Below are 24,475 nucleotides of genomic sequence, written 5' to 3'. Positions count from 1 at the left end.
TCCTATTCTCTGAGAGAGTTTCAGCAGAACTTACCTTATTTTTTTCTTAAACTTTTGGTAGAATTCACTAATGAAGCCTTTTAAGCCTGGAATTTTGTTATAGGAAGTTCTAAAATTGTAAACAACTTCTTTAATAGATATAAAACTATTTATTTTTTATAATATTTGGTAATTTGTGCCTTTCAAAAATTCATCCATTTCATCTAGGTTTTCAAATTTATTAGCATAAATTTATTGATAATGTTCTCTTAATATCCTTACTTCTAGCTATAACTCTTATTTCATTCTTGATAGTGGTAATTTACATTTCACTTCTGTTTTTTTTTCTTTGTTTGATCAGTCTAGCCAGGAGTATCAATTTTGTGAATGGTTTCAACTAACCAGCTTTTGCATTGTAATTTTTGTTCTATCAATTGCCTATTTTCAATTTCATCAATTTCTGATATTTTCACTTTCATTGTTTTCCTGTTATTTTGAATTTATTTTGATTCTCTTTTTATAACTTATTCAAGATTTAGAAAATTATATTTGGATATTCTTTTCTTATTTATTTATTTATTTATTTAGTTGACAGAGAGAGATCACAAGCAGGCAGAGAGGCAGGCAGAGAGAGAGGAGGAAGCAGGCTCCCCGCTGAGCAGAGAGCCTGATGCAGGGCTCGATGCCAGGACCCTGAGATCATGACCTGAGCTGAAGGCAGAGGCTTAACCCACTGAGCCACCCAGGCGCCCCTTGGATATTCTTTTCTAATGTAACTATTTAGAGTGCAAACTTTTCTTTAAGTACTACTTCAGCTACATCCCCAAAACTGTGATATATTGTGTGAGAAACTGAATAATTGCTATTAAATATGTCTGGATCTTAATCTCCATAGATTTTGAATATTACTTTAGGTGGAAAAAGGAACTTTGATGTCGTGATTAAGTTAAGAAACTCAAGTTCATCCTAGATTATCTGCATGGGTTCCATGTGGTCACTAAGGCCCTTATAAGAAGGCACAAAAAGAATCAGATTGGAGGTGAAGGCAATATGATGATGGAAACAGAGATTGGAAGAGCATACTTGAAGGTTGAGGAGAAAGCCAAGAACCAAGGAATACTGGTGGCCACTGGAACATGAAAAAGGCAGGAAAGTATCCCCCTAGAAGTTCCAAAAGGAACCAGCCCTGTTGATGCCTTGACTTTAACCCAGTAAAACCAATTTTAGGGTTCTGACCTCCAGAACTGTGAGGAAATAAATTCATGTTGTTTCAAGCCATAGAATTTGTGCTAATTTGTTGAAACAAAAACAGAATAAAACATGTTTTGGTATCTGGATATAGGTGCTTTTAGTCTGAACAAACTTTATTATTTTTTCTAGGGTAGGTATGCAAGCAATGAATTATCTCAATTTTTGTTTATACAGACATGTCTTAATTGTTTTTATTTTTGGTAGATTGGTTGGATATGGAATTCTTGATTAATATAATTTTTTCCCTTCGTCAACGTGAATATGTCTTCCTACTGCCTTCTCATAGCTTCTGATGAAGAGCCAAAATTGTTTATCTCATTAAGTATTCCTTTTATGTGATGAGTTGTTTTTCTCTTGCTGCTTTCGAGATCCTCTCTTTGTTTTTGGCTTTCAGTAGTTTCACTGTGATGTGTCCAGCTGTAGATTTCTTTGAGGTTATCCTACTTGAAAATGTTGAGGCTTCTTGGATGTGTACAGCATTATTTTCAGCATTTGGGGGAAATTTGGAGCCATTATTTCTTCCAGCATTCTTTCTATCTCATTCTCCCCCTTTTCCCTAGGATCCCCATTATTACATACTAGCTCATTTGAAGATGTTCTACAGTTCCCTGAGGCTCCATTCATTTTTCTTCATTCTTTTTTCTTCTCTTCAGATTGGGTAATCTCCACCGATTTATTTTCAAGTTTCTTGATTCTTTCTTCTGCCACTTCAAATCTGCTATTGAGTCCACTAGTAAATTTTTCATCTTAGTAATTACAGTTTTCAAGATAAGAATTTCTATTTTTTTAAATAATTTTTGCCTTTTATGGTTATTCTTTAATTCATGATATCATTTTTATACTTTAGTTCTTTAGACATCATTTTCTTTATTTCTTTGACTATATTTACAAGAATTGATTTAAAATCTTTTTCTAATAAGTTCACTATTGGGGCTTCCTCTTGGATAGTTTTCATTGCCTGTTTTTTCCTCCCATGGGGCCATACTTCTTTCTTTTTGCATTTCTTATTTTTTTATTATTGTCATTGATGTCTGGACATTGAAAGTGATATAATATGGTATCTCTTGGGGAGAGCCACCCCTGTCCCCCAGGGTTTTTGTTGTAGTTGTTTGGTTTTGGTTTTGTTCTTGGCAATATTTGTTTAGTGACTTTCCTCAACTAATTTTTTTAAAGATTTTTTATTTATTTATTTGACAGAGAGATCACAAGTAGGCAGAGAGGCAGGCAGAGAGAGAAGAGGAAGCAGGCTCCCCACTGAGGAGAGAGCCCGATGTGGGGCTCAATCCCAGGACACTGGGATCATGACCTGAGCCAAAGGCAGAGGCTTTAACCCACTGAGCCACCCAGCTGTCCCTTCTTCAACTAGTTTTGTAACATGTATGCTTTGATGTTTGCTGCCACTGAATTCTCCTCAGTTTGTGGCCAGCCAAGAGTTAGATGGAGATTTCCTTTAATGCTGTAAACGAATCAGACTCTCTTTGCCTAGGGACTTATATGTTTGCTGTGGGTGTTCTTTCAATATTCCAATCAGGTAGTTTACAACTCTGCCTTAGCCTTCACTTCCTGCTTGTGCAGAGCCTCAAGCTCAGCCTGAGGTGAGAGATTTGAGACTTGGTATTTTTTGGCATGTGGATGGTTTGGCACATGAATGTGGCCTTCTAGATCCCAAGAAACATGTCAGAGCTTTCAAAAGTGCCCCATGGACAGCTCGTTCCCCAGTTTTTACTTTTATTAATTTTTGTCAGCCTCTTATTAATATAAAATGGTAACACCATTTTGGGTAGCTGCAATGCTAAAGAATTGCCTCTGGTCTTTTTTGATAGATGCTCTGGATACAGAGCTCATCACAGTTACTGAGATCTAAGTCAGGTAGGGATAAACACTGGCTTTGAGGATGCAGTTTCCAAGGGCTGCCTAAATATTCAAAACATAAGAATTCTCTGGGGTGGGATTTTGGTGAGTTTCAAATGTCTTATGCACCCTCCAATGCTTGTTGAGCTACTAGGTTTCCTACTAGTTGCAAGTTCTTGTAGTTGCCAGGCTGTCTGTTTTCAAGGCTAGTTGGAGAGAGGAGGATAAGGAAAGGGTAAGTTAGAATGCCAGGACGCTCACTGTTTTTGTTGAGATTTAGCTGCCATTTTTGAACAAAAACTCCTCAGATTGTTGCAACCTTGGGTTAATTTACAGTTATGTAAAAGTTGATTTTAATATTTTTTCCCCAGTGTTTTCTTTTTTATGAAGGGGCAGATATTTGGAGGTCCTTAATTTATTTATTCCAAAAGTGTTCCTTGTCTTTGTTCTTGAAGAATGGTTTTGCTACTTATAGATTTCTGGGTTAACTTTTTAAAAAAGAACTTTGATAATATTGTTTCTTTGTGCTTTGACTTCTGTAGTTTCTGATGAATAGTAAGTGGACTTTTGAATCATTGTTTCCTTGTTTGTAATACCCTTCATCCTAATTTATTTATTTATTCCTTCCTTCCTTCCTTCTTTCCTTCCTTCCTTCCTTCCTTCCTTCCTTCCTTCCTTCCTTCCTTCCTTTCTTAGTAACTGATTATAATGTGCCTAGGCATTGTTTCTTTTTTTCAAATTTATCCTGATTATGTTTGGGTTAGATTCTTAAATTTGTAAATTTATGTTGATCACAAAATTTGGGAAGTTATGACCATTGTTTCTTAAAATCTTTTTTTATTTCTGTCTCATTATCTTTATCCTCTCTTTTGGAATTCCAACTGAATATTTTACATCTTTAAAAAATCCCACTAATGCTTGAGATTTTGCTAATTAATTTTTTTCCTCTTTCTTAAGAGTAGGTGATTTCTATCTGTCTTATTCTTCACTGAGTCCCTTTTCAGTAATGTCCATTTCTTTATTAAACACACCTAAGAGTTTTAAAAGATGTCAGATCTTATAATTTTTAATGATAAAATTTCTCTTTTATTCTTTTCATATTTTCTAATACTTGATTGAAATTTTCTATTTTTTCATTTATTTGGAGCTTATTTGTCTTATTTCATCCATTTATAATAGTTCCTATAATTTTTTGTTTAATAAATCCAAGATTGAATCATCTCAGAATTCACTATTTTGATTTCCTTTTCTTTTGGAGTGAGTCACATATTCCTTGATCATCCTGTTCAAGAAACTTTGGGTCGAATTCCTGACTTTGTGAATGTCATGTAATATAATTCTGGATTCTGTTATAATCTTCAAAGATTATAATTGTTTTAAGCAAACAATTGACTGCTGAACATGTGATGTCTGCAGAGATTAGGAAGAAGTGGGAATTCTAGGTCTTAGAGGAGTTCTTCTACCTTTAGTGAAAGTTGCTTTCAGTTTATCACACACATTTGTGTCTCAAGGGTCAGATAGAGACCTAGTTTGAGCTTATACACAGACTTAGGAGCTCCCTTTCATTGAAAAATTAAACTTGTTCATTTCTAAGGATTTGTTAGGTTTCATTGTAAGTGTGTGTGTGTGTGTGTGTGTGTGTGTGTGTGCGCGCACGCATGTGCACACACTCTTGTGTCCTGTTGTCTTCTTCCTATTTCTAGAACTCAGATATCCCTTTGGCCCAGCTACTCTGCTGACGTTCAAGGCATGGGACGGGGCTAGAACTTGAGGCAAGTGTGGATTTGCAGAAGATCTCCTGTGAGAACAGAACCTTGGTCTGGGATATGAAGGGATGGTGGAATGGTGGCATGTGACCCGGTTCACACTTTTAGTGTCTTACCTCCTGCTTTCTTATAAGATGTCCGTTATTTAGTTGATATCAACATTTATTGCCTGGATATCATAACATTTTATTTATGGACACTTCAAATATAGGAAACACAGTGACAATGGCTCCTCTCTTCATGGGTGTACACTGCTTTAATGTGAAAAATTTGTGGAGCTCTTGATGGTTCAAAAAAAATAAAATTCTCAAGTCCAAATCCTGAAGGGGCCATGCTGATGTAAAGAATATCTTCCTCTTTTTGCCTTTCCTCTTCTCCCATTTGGCTTGTTGCCAAAACAAGAAGCTTTGTCCACTCTAATTGTGAAGGTTAGATCAATAATTGAAACAAATGTGCTACTGATAATGTAATAAAGTTAATGACTGCCTAAAATTATTCAGTATTGATCCTGAATTTCCTTATGTTTGACTATTTTCATATTAATGCTTGTTTCAAGAGAGTTCATATGGGCTCATAGCCAATTCAGGGGTATCAAGTAACACACACACACACACACACATATATATATATATATATATATATATGTTATGTAGACAGATGTACATCAAAACCACATATTTGTATGCATATATGTGTTAGAAACGTGTGTGTGTGTGTGTGTGAGAGAGAGAGAGAGAGAGAGAGACAGAGAGGTATGTTCTTCTAACAATTCCTCAAAGAAGGGTCTGATTATTGAAGAACAATAATCTGCCTATCCCTTCCTTGAGATGCTTTTTACCTATAAGCATAGATGTTTCTGCATTTTTTGAGTGAGAGAAATAATCACACTACATTCTTATAATGGAAATTCAGTGACAAGAATGGGCAAGACGAGGATGTTGCTTGCTTTTGTGCTGATCTGACCACGCATAAGAATTTCTTAGTAACATGATGCAAGAAGGTTGTGGATGGACCTAGATATTAGAAGAGAGAAACTGAGTAGGGCTAAAGCCCAGTGCCAAAAAAATCTCAGGAATACACCTGTAGTAAAAAGTTTAGTTTATTAATTTGTTACAGCAAGATAGCACACAAACCGTGGGCATCTCAGCAAGAGGAAGGAAGCATGGGTATATTGCAGGGATTATGTGTGTGCTGGGTGAGTTTGGGGAATCAAGTGTTCATTCTAGATTGGGTGTTGCAGGAAGCAGATACAATTTGATGATCAAGGTATCTTTTGAATAAAAAAAAGTTTTTATTGAGATATAATTCACATAACATACAATTCATCCATGGAAACATACAATTCAATGGCTTTTAGTATATTCACAGTGAGAGACTGAACATACAAGAGGACCATAGTCAGACCATATATAAAAATAAAATTTGACCCACAGTCTTTAACAACCAGTCCAGGAAGGCAACCCATTACCTCTAGTAACTAGTCCAGAAAGCCAGCCTACTCTATCAGATTTGTAGGAAATCAAATGACTATTTCTAACAGACAGTACAGAAAACCAAATTTAAAAATCAGCCCCAAATGTCCAGGACTTAATTAGTAACTGACAACTTCTCTAATTTTTGTCCCTGCTTCCAACTCAGGACCAACCAGACAAAGCCAAACATTCACCCCTAACACTCCCATAGTATGTGCCTCACTTCTAGTTAGCCCACCTGTTACTGCCCCAGGCCAACAGCCTCCAATTAGGGCATACCATCCTTTCTTTTTCATGATAAAGCTTTCCCATTTCTTGACTACTTTTGAGTCTCGACCAAACACTGATGATAATGGCTGACTCCCTTAGTCTATTAAGCTCTGAAAAATTAGGCTTCTTAATCAAGTTGGCCTTCATTTACTTTCACAACAGATATTTATATCCATCATCACAATCAATTTTATGACATTTTCATTACTCCCCCTCCCCAAAAAACCCTGTGCTCTTTATTATCTCCTCCATACCTCAATCTTTCCCCAGGTCCTAAACAACTATTAATCTACTTTCTATATCTATAGATTTCCCTATTCTGGATTTCTACATGAATGGAATGATATATCTATATCTGTATCTTTACCTAATCTATATCTATTTAGCTATCTATCTATCATCTGTCTGTCTATATGAGGTCTTTTGTGTCTGCTTTCTTTCACTTAGAATGTCTTCAAGGTTCAACCATGTTGTAACATGTATCAGTACTTTTCTTTTTATGGCTGAATGCTATTGCATTGTGTGGATAAACCACACTTTGTTGATCCATTTGCCCTTTATTTTTTTTTTTCATTTGTCCTTTAATAGACTTGGATGAGTTGTTATAACCATTGAGGGATCTTAATTTTTATTTAAGAACCAGAATGAATAATGTGGGGCTAGGGTTGTCTTTGAGTTAAAACAAAACAAAACAAAACAACAAAATAATCACTTGTGTTTGCAGGGGGAGAGGAGTTTTTAGGTATTTTGTGGTGCTATAGAAGCCTTGTCTTTTATGTTCAGACACAAATATGAAATGGTCTTGTTTTTGGCTTGTTTCATCATGGTCACAGAGTGACCTTGTCTGTTTACTATTGTGATTGTTTACCTATATTATGGAAGATGACAGCCTACCTCCTAGTTATCAGCTTCCGGAGCAGGTTTTCTACTTTCTGTCTTGTTCTCAGAGGTGAATGTCTTGTATATGTGGTATGAGTGGAATATGGAAGTGTAAATAAAAGAAATATAAATGATATTCTAGAAAAGATGTCAGTGAAAAATGAACACAGACACTGCACTCTGACAAAGAATAACACAGAACTGTTTGATTCTGAAGTATAAAACCAGGAACACAGAACTGGAAGTTATAGGTGAGCTAACACAGGTCTGCTTGAAAAGCCTAATTACTTGAAAATGGAGTTGGCTGGGGGCACCTGCGTGGCTCAGTGGTTTAAGCCTCTGCCTTCGGCTCAGCTCATGATCCTGGGGTCCTGGGATTGAGCCTCAGCAGGGAGCCTGTTTCCCTTCCTCTCTCTTTGCCTGCCTCTCTGCCTGCTTGTGATCTCTCTCTGTCAAATAAATAAATAAAAATCTTTAAAAAAATGGAGTTGGCTGTTTCGGAAGCAAATTCCTTATTTTTATGTGTTTAAGTAGACATGGGCTTTCCACTTGCTGATTTTGCAAAGGGATTTCAGGCAAATGGTAGAATTTTAGCTCAAGATCTCTCAAACGACCTTATTGGATCTAAGTATTCTGAAGTTACTCCTCAAGAAGTGCCCCATACCTGTAAGTGTTTCTCAGCTCCATTCTCCCTTCATAGTGGAGGAAAGAAAGACAGCCTTTGTGATCTCTCACTAGCCTAGACCACGAGGATTTAAAGCTAAAAGGAATAGAATCAGCCTTCACTTGTGTGCATGAATACACTGTCTTCTTAATATTTTCTGGCACATTTTTATAAGACAAAGAAGAGAAACACAGTAACAGAGTACTTGAGAGAAGGTGAGCAACCTCTGAGCATCCCTATCTGCTTGGGTGGTAGTTATTTTCTGGAGCACCTGTCCAAGATAAATTGCTCAGGGTTGTCACTTTCTTCTGGTTTCCATTATCTCTGCCTCTACCACCATTCACAAACTTGGAGACACCTCAGCACAACGTTTTATTTTGTTTGTGTTTTTGAACAGATATTCCTTTTAGACTTAGAATAAATAAAGGGAGTTTGACACTGTTTACTTGTTTTTGTGCAAGACCAAGTTGACCATTTGATTCACTTCATTGCATTTTCTAGGTTTTCCTTCACTTTTCACAAAGAGGTACAAGCAAGACAAAAAGAAGATATAAATCATGCCAGTTATTATATTATTAACTAGTTCAAATATTATAACTGGGTCCTCCCTGGTGGCATTCTGGTCTCTGCCTTTTAATAAAAATGATGATTTTCCATTGAATTGAGTTTTTGCTACTTATATTTAAAATATTGTTGCACTTTCTTTTAGATCATGATTTTTTGAGGCACACTGTCAAAAGGAACCTGGGAAAACTCAAGAGTTTTCATATTCTGAATAAGAATATGAATTTTTCCTTGGTCTAGCATTTTAGGTTCCATAATACTCTAATCCCAACTTGTCTACTTATACTACTAATAATGATGACAATGATGATGATAATATCACTTATTGTTTTCCATGTTCAAGCACTATTTGAGCTCCACAGCATGCCTATAAAACAGAGAAGTTTTATTATATCTTTTTCATAGATGAAGAAACAGGTTCACATAAATTAAATAAAAATGTGCCCAAGGATATAACTATTAAGTGGTAGATTTACATACAAATCCAGATATGGTTTTAAAATTTATTCTTTTATTTATTTCCTTTTCATTTCTTTTCTTCTTCTACTACTTTTTCTTTGTGTTCTTCCTTACTTACAACCTTTGACTTCTGAAAATATTCTCCTTCAGTGCATGACTACTGTTCCTCCAGATATTGTAAGCTCTTTGTTCTTTCTGTCTCTGTTCATGATATGTCCACTGTCTCTTCTCCATTCCGTTAAGGAGCTCCCTTTCCAATTTAGGGAAAGCATCAGGGCAAATGTTATCTTTAGGAAAGGAGTCTCAGCAATCACCTGAAACAATCTCTGAAACATAATTCATGGAAACCCACATGGTTGAAACAATGTAGGTACAGAACCCCAACAAAAGTAATTGGGTACAATGACAAGGAAGAGAAAGTATCTATACAATGAGCTGTAATTAATATTTGCCAAGTGCTTACTATGAGATATATGACTTAATATTCATAGTAATCTCATGAGGGTGGAAACCACTTGTGATAGGGAAAATTTAAGATGGTCTTGAATGATTACCAACTGGTACTTAGCTTCGTGAAATCCTGTCCCTTGAGTTTGACTTGCTTTTAATCAACAGAATATGTCAAAAGTAATGGGATGTCAATTTGTGATTAAATTACATAAGATTGTGACTTCCGTTTTGCTAGTTGACTCTCTCTATTGCCTTCTTGGCTTGCACACTTTGATCAAGCGAGCTGCCATATTGGAGTTCATGTCTCAAGGAATGGAGGGAAGAAGCTGGTCAAAAGTTAGCTAGGAATGGAGGCTCTCAGTCTAACAATTCTTGAAGAATTGAATTCTGCCAGCAACCACATAAGCTTAGAAGAAGATCCTTCCCCAGTCAAGCCTTAGATAAGATTCCTTGGCTATGACCTTGGGAGAGTCCATGTTTCAGATGCAGATATACCTTACTATAAGTACTCCAGTGTTTTTTAAACCACTCTGTGTTTCCGTCTATAGTTTATGACAGATTTCTACCAAATACCTTAAAGTATTTAACAAATCTCTTTATATGTGAATATATAACTATACATTTTGCTGCTCTGAAGACCAGATGAGGTATGAAAGAAGGGCAATATTTACTTAATAAATAATTTCCTTTAAACATGTAAAATATTACAATGGAGTTGAAAGAAGAAAAGACCAGACTAGAACTGTTGTGGAATCCATTCCTTTCAAATGATTGTCATTATCTCTCTAGTCTCAGGTCACCAGATTTATTCCCTAAAGAAGATATTTGCCAAGTACCTCAGTAGAGAGCTTTTTAAAAAACATATTTGGAGACAGCATTGTCTATATTTATGAGGCTAGGACATTTGACTGACATTGGGTTCAATCTTTTGCCTTGTTTACAGATATTCACTGTTCTTTTTCTCTGATTCTTTACTTGATTGAGCTAAGCCAGAAAACTACAAACTACTAAACAATTTAACATTGGGCAAATTTCATGTTCACTGCCTTCCACAGGTTTGTTTGTCTTGCTATGACCTTGAGAAAAAGGAAATATTTCCATTCATCAAATAGAGATATGATGAAGCCATTTGGTGATTACATTCTCAAGGAAAAATGCAATCTATATCATATAATTGAAAAACATGTGCCCCCAAAATATTTCACTAGTTTGTGATTTCCTATTTATTGAAGTAAACATTAATAAGCTTATAGTTCAATTATAAAAGTTCACTTCACTTTCAATTATAAAAGTTCTATATATTTAATTGTGATGAACAGAAAATATTTTGATTATGAAACTTAATATTGAATTTAAATACCATTAATCTCAGAGTGAAGTAAAAAGTGTGTCCTTCTCTCTGTAAACATGATGCATCCCACAAGTACAGAATTCTTGTTAAATTCTTCTTCTTCTCCCTTTTCCTACTGGTCTATGCAATTATTCCATCTCAACAACAATTGCTACTGAAGCTGACAGATCTGAAGGCAGATTCACAAAGGAATCTTTTGTGTCTGCCTTGACAATTAACATTTACTTTGAATTAACTATTGTCCAGGGCACTCCTCTTTGAAAAGCCTCATCAATTTGCAGTAGATGTTAATGTTCACTGACATATTTCATTAGGTGGGATTGCAGAGTGAAGTTAGGTCAGTCTAGTTGAACTTCAAAAGGAAAAAAATGCAGAAAATTCAAGGATGCCGTTTCTTCCCAGCTCTGAGAATCAATGTTCAGTTCTGTGTATTGGAATGGATAAAATGAATTCTTTGAATATTAGCCAGCAAAGTGAAATACTTGCCTCAAATTATTAAAGTCAGTGGTAAGTGCAGAATATTTTGCCTGAAGCTTTCTGCAGGTAACATTTCACAGGTGTATGAGCATTGCTCCAGCACAGATTTTATAAATATAATTTTCCTGAAAACATAAACATTTCATGATGATTATTCACTTTTCTATTGCACTTCTAATCTAACTTCAAATTTTTCTTGGATTCATCTTAGCTCTGCAGTTGGGAAGAGTCAACATACCTACGCCACATTAGCAAACTGCGGAATCAGAAGCCAAATCTCCCAGCATTCGGAGAACAGTGATGGATCGGCCAGTGCTGTGCCACTTACATGGGGAAGAATACATGGTGTGTCCTATTTTCCAAGGAAACTTTAGCTTGCCAACTGATCTCTACCTTCCTTCAGGAAGCTAGAATTTCTCTGTTAATACTTACAGAGGAATACATTTCTTAAAGCTAAATTTATGACTCGTTGTTTGAATTAACACTTTAATTTTGTCTTCAGTCATTAGGCTAAACCTCAATGCCTTAGGGCTCTCCCACACCCAGCCCTCCCTCTGCTTTCCCTACTGTTACTTTAATGTTGATGAAGAGGTCATCACATCTTATGGATTCTGTTCTCCCTGGCTTCCTCCACATCAGGATATAGCACAAATGGGAGTCTTCAACTCATTAAAGACAGCTGCTTTAATACTGACCTCATCAATCTAGTCTGTTTCCACATTAGAGACGCCATAAGAATTTCTACTTCAGAGAGTTCATCTTTATAGTTTTGCTATTTTGCGTGCACCCAGGTGAGAAGTGTCTAAGCTACTGAGACAGAACTAGGGAAGTTGACATGTTATTGTGGAATGAATAGGAAAGCCTGGGGCACTTTATTAAGGATCTAAAGTAGATTAGATTTATAACCTGCCTACAGTTATTTAAAAATACACATACATCTCTTACAGATCGATATTCTTGAAAACACAACCTGGTTAGTGTTCTCTTTTCTAAAAAAAGGAGGATAGATTGATGGAAAGCCCATTACTTCCAAATTTAATCACCTCAAGGCAATTAAAGCAATTTTGTGTTTTCTACTTTAGTGTTCCCCTGAAACGGCAGCATCTGGACAACTTTAATTACCGTTTCAATTCAGAAAAAGGCACAGAAATGGCAAGTTTTGTGCTTTAACAAATAGCTCTTTTCCCTACTGTTTTTTTGAATTTCTTGACTGTTGGGTTTTATTTTCTGTTAGTGCTAGGGGAAGCGACTACACATTTGAGGCTGCTTGTCCTCCCAGGGAATGTGGAGCGAGGAGCCTGAAGGAAGGAAACACATGAAGAAGCTGAAATGATGGGCTTTTAAATAGTTAATGGACACAGTGTTTTCGTTTGACTCTCTCTGTGGACGCCATCACTGTAGCTATCTCTTCCAGTCCCCTGATCATATTCTGTCAGAACTAACAGTTTGAAAAGTAGTCCCTGGAATGCAACCAGAACCCAGTAGAGACTAAATGCCTGACACTGGCCATTAAGTGACTCAGTCACTGCAACTGTGTCATCACTCACTGGGTGCTGCTCTAAGGTTGGGAGAGCCCAGCAGTCCACTATATACCGGAAATGGTATATTATGGAACATGTCTAGGCAGGGCCAGAGGCACAAGTAGTTTATGTGATAGGGGCTCAGATATTGTTGTCACTGCTTCTATTACACTAAGGTGAAACTGACTCTTTGAGATAACCCATGCATGATCATTCTACCCCAAAAACATTCTGTTCAGCTTAATTGACTTATGAACCATCTGTGCAGAATGTTGATCAACCACCACAAAAACAAGTAAGTAAGACTAGAAAAAACTGGGAAGAAGTCTTGCAGGTGTGCAGGAGGGACCGAGAATGAACAAAAGTAACCTCTGTGGGGACATACAGGAGATCTCCCCATGCTGTCACGTTCATGCCATCCTGTCTACATACGATGTAAGTGCCTGGATGTCACTGGGTAGTGCTGTACAGAAGCAGCAATGTCTTTCTCCTTACCTCACCTTTCCCAATGTCTAGTCACTTCCATCCACCTTCTAGATTCCCAACCCCTCATAAAATCCCATAAATGCTCAGCTCCCCTTATCCTGGGGGAGTCAGATTTTAGAAATTTCTTCCCTGCTCCTTGCTTGGTGTCCTGAAATAAACTCTTTTTCTCTGCCGCAAGAGCCACTATTGGTGGGCAGGACCCCTTGTCCAGTAATAAACACTTCTTCAACTAATAACTGTGGTTCATGGAAGATCCCTATAACCAACTGATAAAAGATTAAAAATTTCACGCTTGCTTCATGAATAAATCAGTTTGATATGTTGACGTGAGCAGAAAATTGATTGCTGCCACATCGTATTCCTACTAGCATACACCTGAGAGACCCTAGATAGGGTGCATTCTTCCAATGAGCAGGAGCTGGAGCAGTAAATCTGGCCATGGGTACATGATTACAGGATAAATTGTTTTACCGATTACTACATTATCCAGATGCTGCTGGCCTGATAGAACATTGGAATTGTTTCCTTAAGGTACAGCCATGAAATCACTTTAGAGATGAAACTATGAGGATCTGGATTCTGTTCTTTATACATAGTCTTTAGTTTGAGCCAATAACTTCTATACAATATTGGGTCCCTGATAGAGTACCTGGATTCAGGACCCATAGAAAGGAATTAGTTATTACCATCTTATCTCAGAATTGTGCTTTTGTTCCTGTAGCTTTAATCTATTGAATTAGAGACCTTTGTTTCAGGTTTGGGGGGGGTGCTTTCTAACCAAAAAATACAGTAGGAATTATACTAAACCTAAAACTGTGGCTGGTCATTTTGCATTTCTTATATCAGTAGGCAATGAAAGAAGTTACAGTGGCAGGGGTAACGAACCTTTATAATCATGAGCAGGAGGTTTCTGCTCCTTAATGTGGGTGGGCAGGAATATGGAGACACATAGGTGATTCACTGGAACACTTCTTGGTGTTTGTACTTACAATGAAAATCATGAATGGGCAATTGTCCCAATCATAGACTGACAAGGACATGGGAAGATGGATGGTTAAAGAGGGAAAGAATTAATATAAAACTGTTTCAGTGCTCCTGTTACTTACATTGTCTATGATCTGTCTCTGGACACCTTGACCACACCCAGTACTGACATGTCTCATCTCCAGAGGACTCCACTTGCCTGGAGATATCCTTAGCCCTTCCCAGGAACTGTCTGACAGTGATGGTTGTATGAAACTTTATTCTATCCTTCCCCACTTTGCTAAACTCTTACATCAAAATCTATTTCAATGACGTATTCTGCTTTTGCAAAAGCTGCTGTGTCACGTGGCTCCTCCACGGTGGACCCTGCGAGACTCATTCCTGGGCTATATGAGTGTTACTATATTGGAGAATGTGATTCTCTAGATCCGTAAACCTTTTCATATTGAAGCGAATTGTATTTCCCTTATACTTCTGACTTGAGTCTTTCCAAAACACCACCATTCGTTATTTCTTCAAACGCAGTAATGAAAACTTTAAAGTGCCAACATTGGTGTCTTTCTGACCCCAACAAAATGACTGCACCGCAACTCACAGCTCTCTAAATACACCTGGGATATTGCTTACATTTTCTCTCCCACTCAGTTTGAGTCACTTTGTTCTAGAAAGCTGTTATAAGTAACAATAAAGCAAAATGAGGTGAAAAATACATAAAGCTTACTTCATTTGCCTGTTCTCAGATTGTGAGCTGTGTAATGAGGGACTATAAAAGTCATCTAATAAAGTATTATTCTTTTTTTTTCATTTTTTAAAATTTATTTTCAGCATAACAGTATTCATTGTTTTTGTACCACACCCAGTGCTCCATGCAATCCATGCCCTCTCTAATACCCACCACCTGGTTCCCCCAATCTCCCACCCCCCCACCTCTTCAAACCCTTCAGATTGTTTTTCAGAGTCCATAGTCTTTCATTCTTCACCTCCCCTTCCAATTTCCCCCAACTCCCTTCTCCTAACTCCCCATGTCCTCCATGCTATTTGTTATGCTCCACAAATAAGTGAAACAGTGTGGAGATTCCTCAAGAAATTAAAAATAGAACTTCCCTATGACCCTGCAATTGCACTCCTGGGTATTTACCCCAAAGATACAGATGTAGTGAAAAGAAGGGTCATCTGTACCCCAATGTTTATAGAGCAATGGCCACAGTCGCCAAACTGTGGAAAGAACCAAGGTGCCCTTCAACGGACGAATGGATAAGGAAGATGTGGTCCATATACACTATGGAGTATTATGCCTCCATCAGAAAGGATGAATACCCAACTTTTGTAGCAACATGGACGGGACTGAAAGAGATTATCCTGAGTGAAATAAGTCAAGCAGAGAGAGTCAATTATCATATGGATAAAGTATTATTCTATTAGACATGGAATTATCAGGCACAGAGATTTATAAGCTGAAATAGTGTGCTAAAAGAGAGCTAATTAAATGAACAATGGAACTCTCAGCAATGTTTGTAGTTTTCAAAGTAGAGGTTGTTAAATACCATTCATGAGGTATTTTTCTAGATTCAATTAAAATGAAATTTTCAAATTCTAAATTTTTAATCATTTGCTGCTAATATGAAGTACCATACTTGGTTTCTGCTATTAACCCTATATTTTGTGTCTTACTGTTTACTATTAGTTCCTTCAGGTGTTTTGTTGATTTCCAAGGGGTTTCTACGTGAACAAATGTAATTCACAAACAGATATAGCTCTATATCTTAATTCCTAATTTATATGCTTTTTTTTTTTAACCTTGTACTGACTTGGGTTAATACATTGTTAAATACAAATGGAGTTAGTGGTCATCCCAAACTTGTTCCCAGTCATAGACTGTAAAAGTTCAGTATGTCAGTGTTACATATCATAGGGTTAAAGATTTTTTTGTTGTTCTTGATGGCCTTTGGCAGATTAGGTTCTATTCCTTTCTTAGTTTCCTGAAGAGAGGAAAACTTTTATTTACCTGTGATTGGATGATTGAATTTAGTCAGCATTTTGTCTCTTTGTATTTAAATTACCATATTTTTCTTCTTTATTCTGTTAATATGATAAATTTATTGACTTGCTGTTAAACAACCTGACATCCCAAGTATAAACCTCTCGTCATGATTTTTTTTTTTAATCTTGGTCATGATATTTTATCCTTTTTATATATGTCTGGATTTATTTTGCTTACATTTGATTGAGAATTTTTATAATATGTTTTATTAGTCACTAATATGTCCATTGAATTTAATTACAAAATTTGTTTGCATAGAATTTTTAATAATTTTTTAAAAGATTTTATTTATTTATTTGACAGAGATCACAAGTAGGCAGAGAGGCAGGCAGAGAGAGAGCGGGGGGAAGCAGGTTGCCCGCTGAGCAGACATTCTGATGTGGGGCTCGATCCCAGGACCCTGGGATCATGACTGAGCCAAAGGCAGAGGCTTTAACCCATTGAGCCACCCAGGCGCCCCCAGAATTTTTAATAGTTTTTTTTCCTATTCTTTTGAAGTCTTTAGGAACTGTAGTGATCATCTCTTTTCCATCCCTAATATCAGAAATTTGTATTTTCTCTCTTGCATGAGTTTTTTTTTTTAACTTTAGCTCTTATTTTTATTATTCACTTTCTTCTGAGACTCTGGGCTTTTTAAATATCATTTTTTCCTTCTTTCATTTAGAGTGAGTGCTTCTTATTGATTTGTCTTCAAGTTTATCGATTTTTACTCTGTCATCTCCATCCTTCTATTACACAATTTAGTGATTTTTTTTAAGCTACTGTGATCTTATGTGCTAAAACTTTGGCTCTTCAAAAATTTTTTTTACTTCCCCAATGAGATTTTTTAATCCACTCAATATATAAAAAATATAAAGATATGCATAGCTATACAACATATAGTACAATATATATGCATTATGTATATGTAGAATACAATATGTGTGTGCTATACACATACAAAAGACAACTAATACTAACTTCTAGATTAATCAGATTTGTAATTATCAGACAAAGACTTTAAAGCAGCTATTTTAGCTATGCTCAGTGAGGCAAAAAAATATACATAGCTATCTAGTTATAACAGCTGCTTGTTGTCTTTTCTTATTATTTTATAATTTTTCTTTAGAAATTATATCCACTGTGTACCATGTGCTTCCAGATTGTGTTTTTGATTTATAAATCTGTGTTGTAGAAATTCTGGATTTTCTCCCTTCTTGGAGGAATAGTTCTGTTTTGCCTTAGTGGGGAACACACTCAGATTCATGTGCTTCCTTCCATAGTTAGGGTGGCAGAAGCTCATATCTTAGCTCAGTTCTTCCTGCCTTGATTGCAAATTGGTTTCCCTTTTCCTCACACATGCGTGGTTTAGGAATCTTGACTTTAAAGCATACCTGGGTTGGCATATAATTTTTCATAATATTCTATTTTAATTGTTTGTATTCCTGTGATGTTGTGATTTCTCCTCTTTCATTGGTGACTTTATTTGGGTCCTTTCCTTTTTCTTTTTGATAAATCTGGCTAGGGGTTTATCAATTTTATTAATTATTTTGAAGAACCAGCTCTTAGTTTTGTTGATCTGTTCTACTGGGTTTTTTGTTGTTGTTTCTGTATCAATTATTTCTACTCTAACCTTTATTATTTCCCTTCTTCTGCTGGTTTTAGGCTTTATTTGCTATTCCTTTTCTAGATCTTTTAGGTGTAAGTTTGGGTTGTTTATTTGAGGCTTTTCTTGCTTCTTGAGGCGGTCCTGATTAATAATATACTTCCCTCTTAGGACCATCTTTGCTACGTCCAAAAGGGTTTGGACTGTTGTGTTTTCATTTTCATTTGTTCCCATGTACTTTTTAAATTTCATCCTTAATTTCCTGGTTAACCCATTCATTCTTTAGTAGGATGCTCTTTAACCCCCATGTATTTGTGGTTTTTCCGTGTGTGTGTGTGTGTGTGTGTTTGACTTCAAGTTTCATAGTGTTAGGTCTGAAAATATGCATAGTATGATCTCAGTCTTTTTGTACTTGTTGAGTGCCAATTTGTGACTCAATATGTGATCTATTCTGGAGAATGTTCTGTATGGTCTCCAAAAGACTGCTTTAGGATGAAATATTCTGAATATATCTATTAAGTCCATTTGGTCCAGTGTGTCATTCAAAGCCCTCATTCCCTTGTTGATTTTTTGCTTAGATGATCTGTCCATTGCTGAAGCAGGGTGTTAAAGAAACTCACTGATAATAATAGAATTATAGTAGGGGACTTTAAGTTCGTTATTAATTGATTTATATATTTGGGTGCTCCCAAGTATGGGCATAAATATTTACAAATGTTAGATCTTCTTAATGGCTAGATCCCTTCATTATAACATAATGCCCTTTTTATCTTTTGTTACATTCTAAACAAAAATCTGGTTTGTCTGACATCTGTAAGGCTACTTTGGCTTTCTTTTGATGTCCATTAGCATGATAGATGGTTCCCCGCCCCCTCACTTTCCATCTGCAGGTATCTTTAGATCTACAGTGAGTCTCTATAGCAGCATATAGATGGGTCTTGTTTTTTAACAAGGGTATTCCAATACCCTATGTCTTTTGATTGGAGCATTTAGTTCATTCACATTCAGAGTGATTATTGAAAGATATGAATTTAGTGCCATTGTGTTACCTGTAAAGTTAGTGTTTCTGGTGATGTCCTTTGTTCCTTTCTAATCTTTGTTGCTTTTATTCTCTTTTCTCCCCATTTAAAGAGTCCCCTTAATATTTCTGGCAGGGCTGGTTTAATGATCATGAACTCCTTTAGTTTTTGCTCATCTGGGAAGCCCTTTATCTCTCCCAATTCTGAATGACAGCCTTGCTGGATAAAGTATTCATGGCTGGATATTTTCCCCATTCAGCACAAAGAATATATCATGCCACACTCTTCTGACCTGTCAAATTTCTGTGGACAATCTGCTGTGAATCCAATCTGTCTTCCTTTGTAGGTTAAGGACTTTTTTTTTCTCCTTGCTGCTTTCAGGTTCTTTCCTTGTCTGTGTATTTGTGATTTTGACTATAATATGTCTTGGTGGTGGCTGGCTTTTATTGAATTTAATGGGAGTTTTCTGTGCTTCATGGATTTTCATGTCTGTTTCCTTTCTCAGATTAGGAAAGTTTTTAGCTATTATTTACTCAAATAAAGCTTCTGATTCTTTTTCTTTCTCTTCTTCTGGGACTCCTATGATAAAAGTGTTTGTATGCTTTAAGGAGTTGAAGATTTCCCTAGGTCTACATTCATATACTCATATCTTCATTATTTTCCATAATTATATCACTTATATCACTGATTCATTCTCAGCTTCATCTGTCCTCATTGTCATTGCATGCATTTAGTTTTGCATCTTGGCTGGGGCACTTTTTAAATTTTTTGGCCAGACTAGTTTTTAGTACTTTTATCTCTGCAGTAAGGGATTCCCTAGTGTATTCTATGCTTTTCTCAAGCCCAGCTAGTATCCTTATGACTATTGTTTTAAACTCTGGTTCCTGTATCTGTATAGATTAAATCCTTAACCATAACTTGTTCCTCTTCTTTCTTTTGGGGTGAATTCCTCTGTCTTGTCATTTTGTCTGGGTCACTCTTTCTTTTTATTATGTGTGTGATTTTTAGGAAAGCCTATTTTATCCCTATTCCTGAGAGTAATGAGTAATGGCTATATTAAGAATATTAAGAAGTGGGGGCACCTGGGTTCTCAGTGGGTTAAAGCCTCTGCCTTCGGCTCAGGTCATGGTCTCAGAGTCCTGGGATTGAGCCCTACATCAGGCTCTCTGCTCAGTGGGGAGCCTGCTTCCTCCTCTTTCTCTCTGCTTGCCTCTCTGACTACTTGGGATCTGTCTGTCAAATAAATAAAAATCTTTAAAAAAAAGAATATTAAGAAGTGGTTTTTTATTTGTTTGCTTGTCTGTTTTGTTGTTAAGGAAGCTAGATCTTAGGTGTGTTTTGGTCTGCTTATTATAAGAAGCTAGGTCAAAAAAATATAAACAAACAAATAAATAAATAAATAACTTTTAAAAAGGAAGCTAGATCCTCTTTTCCCTAGACCTGAAGCTTTGCACACTCTACAATGATTAGTGAATGTGAGGGGTTTGTGCTGGTCTTCTGGGGGAGGGTCCTGCTGCTTTGATTCTTAGACAGACTTGCCCTAGTGGACATGTACCTGCAGGGGGAGGGGTTTGGTGTAAGTGGCTCTGGGCACCACTGGGTGAAGCTGCATTCATCCCTGAAGTTGGTCAGTGCTGATGGGTAGGAACGAAAATGGCATTGCCCTGCTGTCTCATCCTTGGATCAGGGGGCATATGCCCAACACTCTTCAGAAAGCCTGAAGAGCAAACAATCATCTCTCTTGTATCCCCAACTTCCACCAGATCCCTGCCTTCACCCTTCTTATGTCTGAACCTTCCACCTACCAAGTGGCACAGCACCTCTGTGTTTTATCTCAGGCATGCGGCTGGGTTTCAAAACTCCAGATTTTGAAGATCTGCATGGCACAGACTGATGCTCATCCTCTGGGGGAGGGTCTTGCTGTGCTGTGGCCAGTGCTGGATTATCCCAGAAATCAGCTGCATGGCCGAGCAGCAGTTCAGAGTTTATGGTAAAGCACAACTAAAAGCTAGCACCAAGGTTTGCTGCCCCCAGCCAGTGTCTTTGTTCCCATGTTAGGGAACAGGGCAGCATGCTGGCACTGCTGGCTCTTTTGCTCCCAGTGAGGCTGTGCTATCATTCCCAGATACACTCCGAATAGGGGAACTTCTTGTGTGTGATCCAGGGTATCTTCAAACCACACTGCCCACTCTAGGGTCTCTGCCCTCCTTTCCCACTGGAGTACTACCACACACGCCGGGCATGACTCTGGTGATGGCTCAGACCTCCAAAACTTCAGTCTCTGTTCTACACTATTTATAAAAACTTCTGGTATTCAGGCCCTCTCTCTCTCCCAAACAGTGGTTTTGGGGAAGAGTTTTTCTTGTGCAATTCCCTATGTGTGCTTTCACTCTTTCTTTCACTCTCTCTCTCTTTTGCTCCTCTCTCCATGATCAGGGTTACCTCCTCTTTGTAGCACCAGTAGTGCTCTTCTGTCCCCCAAATCAACTCTCTGCAGCACCTATCTTCCACTATGTGGTATTGTTTTTCCAATTCTAGTTGTTCAGCTTTTCTCTTTCAGTCCTCAAATAAATTTCTTAGGTATTCAAAATGATTTGATATTTATCTAGCTGTTTTGTTTAAATTTGATATTTATCTATCTTGCCTAGGGACAAGGCAAGCCTAGGGTCCCCTTACTCCTCCACCACTTAATAATGAATTATCTGTGAAAAGTTATAATCCATTGTCAGGTGGGTCCAGTTTGTCTCTTCATTCACCAGCCTCTTTGTATTTCTATTTCAGGTTCACCATTGCTTCTAGGGCCCTAAGGAGAGCTCGCCACAACTCCTCCTCCATACTGTGTTTTTCTTTCTCCACTTGACATTTCACTGAGGAGAAATTTGTCTTAAACTCAAAGGGTGATTCTGAATATGAGAATTTCTTCCTCAGTGATGGGCTAGTATAAAGAACTTTTGGCACACAGGACTTTGCAGTGACTTTCAGTTCACAGGAGATATATATTCTGGTTCATTTGCATGTTATTAAGCTCAAAGAACTGTTGGTCAACAATACGCAACCCAGCTGACAAACATGCATGTATATGACAATAAATTCAAACCTTTAAATTTCTAACAACATTTAGCTAAGGAATGCAAACCATCTGATGATATATCCCCTAGTGGGCATTTTATAACTTTATGTACATATCAAATTGCTTTTATTCATTAAAAATTAATGAGATTCTGTATAGATAAAAAACTTGTTATTCTTAGCTCTTTGACATTTAAGGTCCTTAGTTTAAATTCAGGAAGCACTTTTAATTCCTTTGAAGGCTCATCAACTGTCAGTAGCCTTCTACACTCTCTTTTCTAGTCACATATGACTGCATTTCATTCATTCTTATTTCTATATGCCTCTTCTAATCTCTCTGTCTTAAATTCTTACACATTCTTAAGCATGTGGAAAATTTCTAGCCCGGGCCCAAAAGTCACTTTCTCTGTGTAGTATTAATTTTCCAGAAAAGGAATGAATTGTCTGCTGTTTCCTTTCGAAGTCGTTCTTATAGTTGGCATAAAAGTGTAGTAGTAGGCGTGCTCTGGAGTTAGACGTATCTGGATTTGAATCTCTGTGTTATCATTTAGTACCTGTTTGATATTCATATTGCTATTGATATAACCTTTCAAAGTATTTCCTCCCTTGTGAAATGGAGGTAATAATGCTGCCTAGTTCATTGGATTGTTGTGACACTTAAATGAGATAATGTATATAGATTGCTTATTCTAGCTCCTCTATTTGGTAAGTGCTAGTGGTTGTTGCTGTTGTTTTTACTATTATTACTGTTACCTTGTGATATAGTTAATGATATATTCCTTCAGTATCCTCCCCAAGTGATGAGTTTTTTGGGAACAAAGACTATTTTCTATTCAATTTATCATAATTACTATCTAACACACCATCTTGTACATGGATGGGCAATAAGTATTCAGTAGATTTTGTCAAATAAGTTATTTAACAAATAATTCCATTACTAGTTATCAGTGTCTGTTTGATGTAGTTCATCATGTTATTAAAATAATTTTCTTAGCAACCATTGGTGATATCACACAATACTACTTGGTTTTAGAATGTGTACTTTATATATGAATACCATTCTGATACTTCAGGATTACTATGGAAAATAATGACATAGATTTGTGTTTTTAAATGCTTAAAAAGCCTTAAATAAGAATATAAAACTTTCATGGGTGATTATAGTTTCAAGGAGGAAATGAACAGTGAGACCCAGTTCACTCAGTGGTTAGCAGAGAGAATTAAAAGTTTATACAACCATTGAAATGGCTGGGGGAAAAATGTCTCTTTTTTAAGACATGGGAAGTACACAAACTATTACCCTAGCTTCTGGAGCACCACGGTGAGTGACTCTCAGAAGAAGCCCTGAAGGCCAACGGGAGCTACTGCCAATGATTTGTGTTGTCTTTCCTTTAGAGAACAATGCCTTTTCCTTCTCTTTTGATTTCCATATATTATATATGTCCCTCTTATTGACTAATTCTAAGGGCAAAGGAATTTGGGGACATAAAGTTTCAGTTTTTTCTCCCGAAATGCAGAAGTTAACACATTGCTAACTTGTGTCAGGCAATTGATTTTCAACACATTTTCTAGAGTAAAAAAATTAAGTGAAAAAACAAAATATTTGCAAATAATGAATTATCTGTGGAAAGTTATAATCCATTGTCAGGTGGGTCCAGTTTGTCTCTTCATTCACCAGCCTCTTTGTATTTCTATTTCAGGTTCACCATTGCTTCTAGAGCCCTAGGGAGAGCTCACTGCTTAGAGAATAATAGATGATATGTTGGTCACATTATTGCTGATTTAAAATGTTGCCTTTTCCTGGTTATTTTCCATATTTGCATAGCCAAAAATATAGCTATTTTGTCTTAAATGTATAGCATTTTGAGAGCATGGAGTAAATATCATCAATTTCTGTCAATGTCTTCTGTTTCTTTCTGCTATTTCTTCACCTTCCATTCTTACCACACAACCCCCCTAATCTGAATAATGAACATACTGCACTGATGCTGAAATTTTTTAACATGTGTACATGCACCTTTTTTTAATCTACACATCTGTTACAGTAAATTTTTCCAGATGAAAACCTTATCTCTTTACTTTTGTGTAAAATAAGCTTTAAAATAACTTCTTAATATATCCCCATTCAAAAAATAAAACAAAATATTTTTGGATTATAAAATTAACACAAGGTATTAACAAGTCATGCACAAAATTACAAAGAAGGAAAAATTCTGTTGTAAAAGTGTCCATTGCTAAAACTATAGTGCATATATTTTAAATATTTTTCTATACACTAACATATGCACACATTTCTGAGTTGGGTAGTAGTCAGTATATTCCTCAGGAAAGTCAACCT

The sequence above is a fragment of the Lutra lutra genome, chromosome 9 (assembly GCF_902655055.1).
Source record: "Lutra lutra chromosome 9, mLutLut1.2, whole genome shotgun sequence".
NCBI lineage: Eukaryota > Metazoa > Chordata > Mammalia > Carnivora > Mustelidae > Lutra > Lutra lutra.
The sequence above is the reverse complement of the archived record's forward strand: the minus strand, read 5'-3'. Positions refer to the sequence as shown.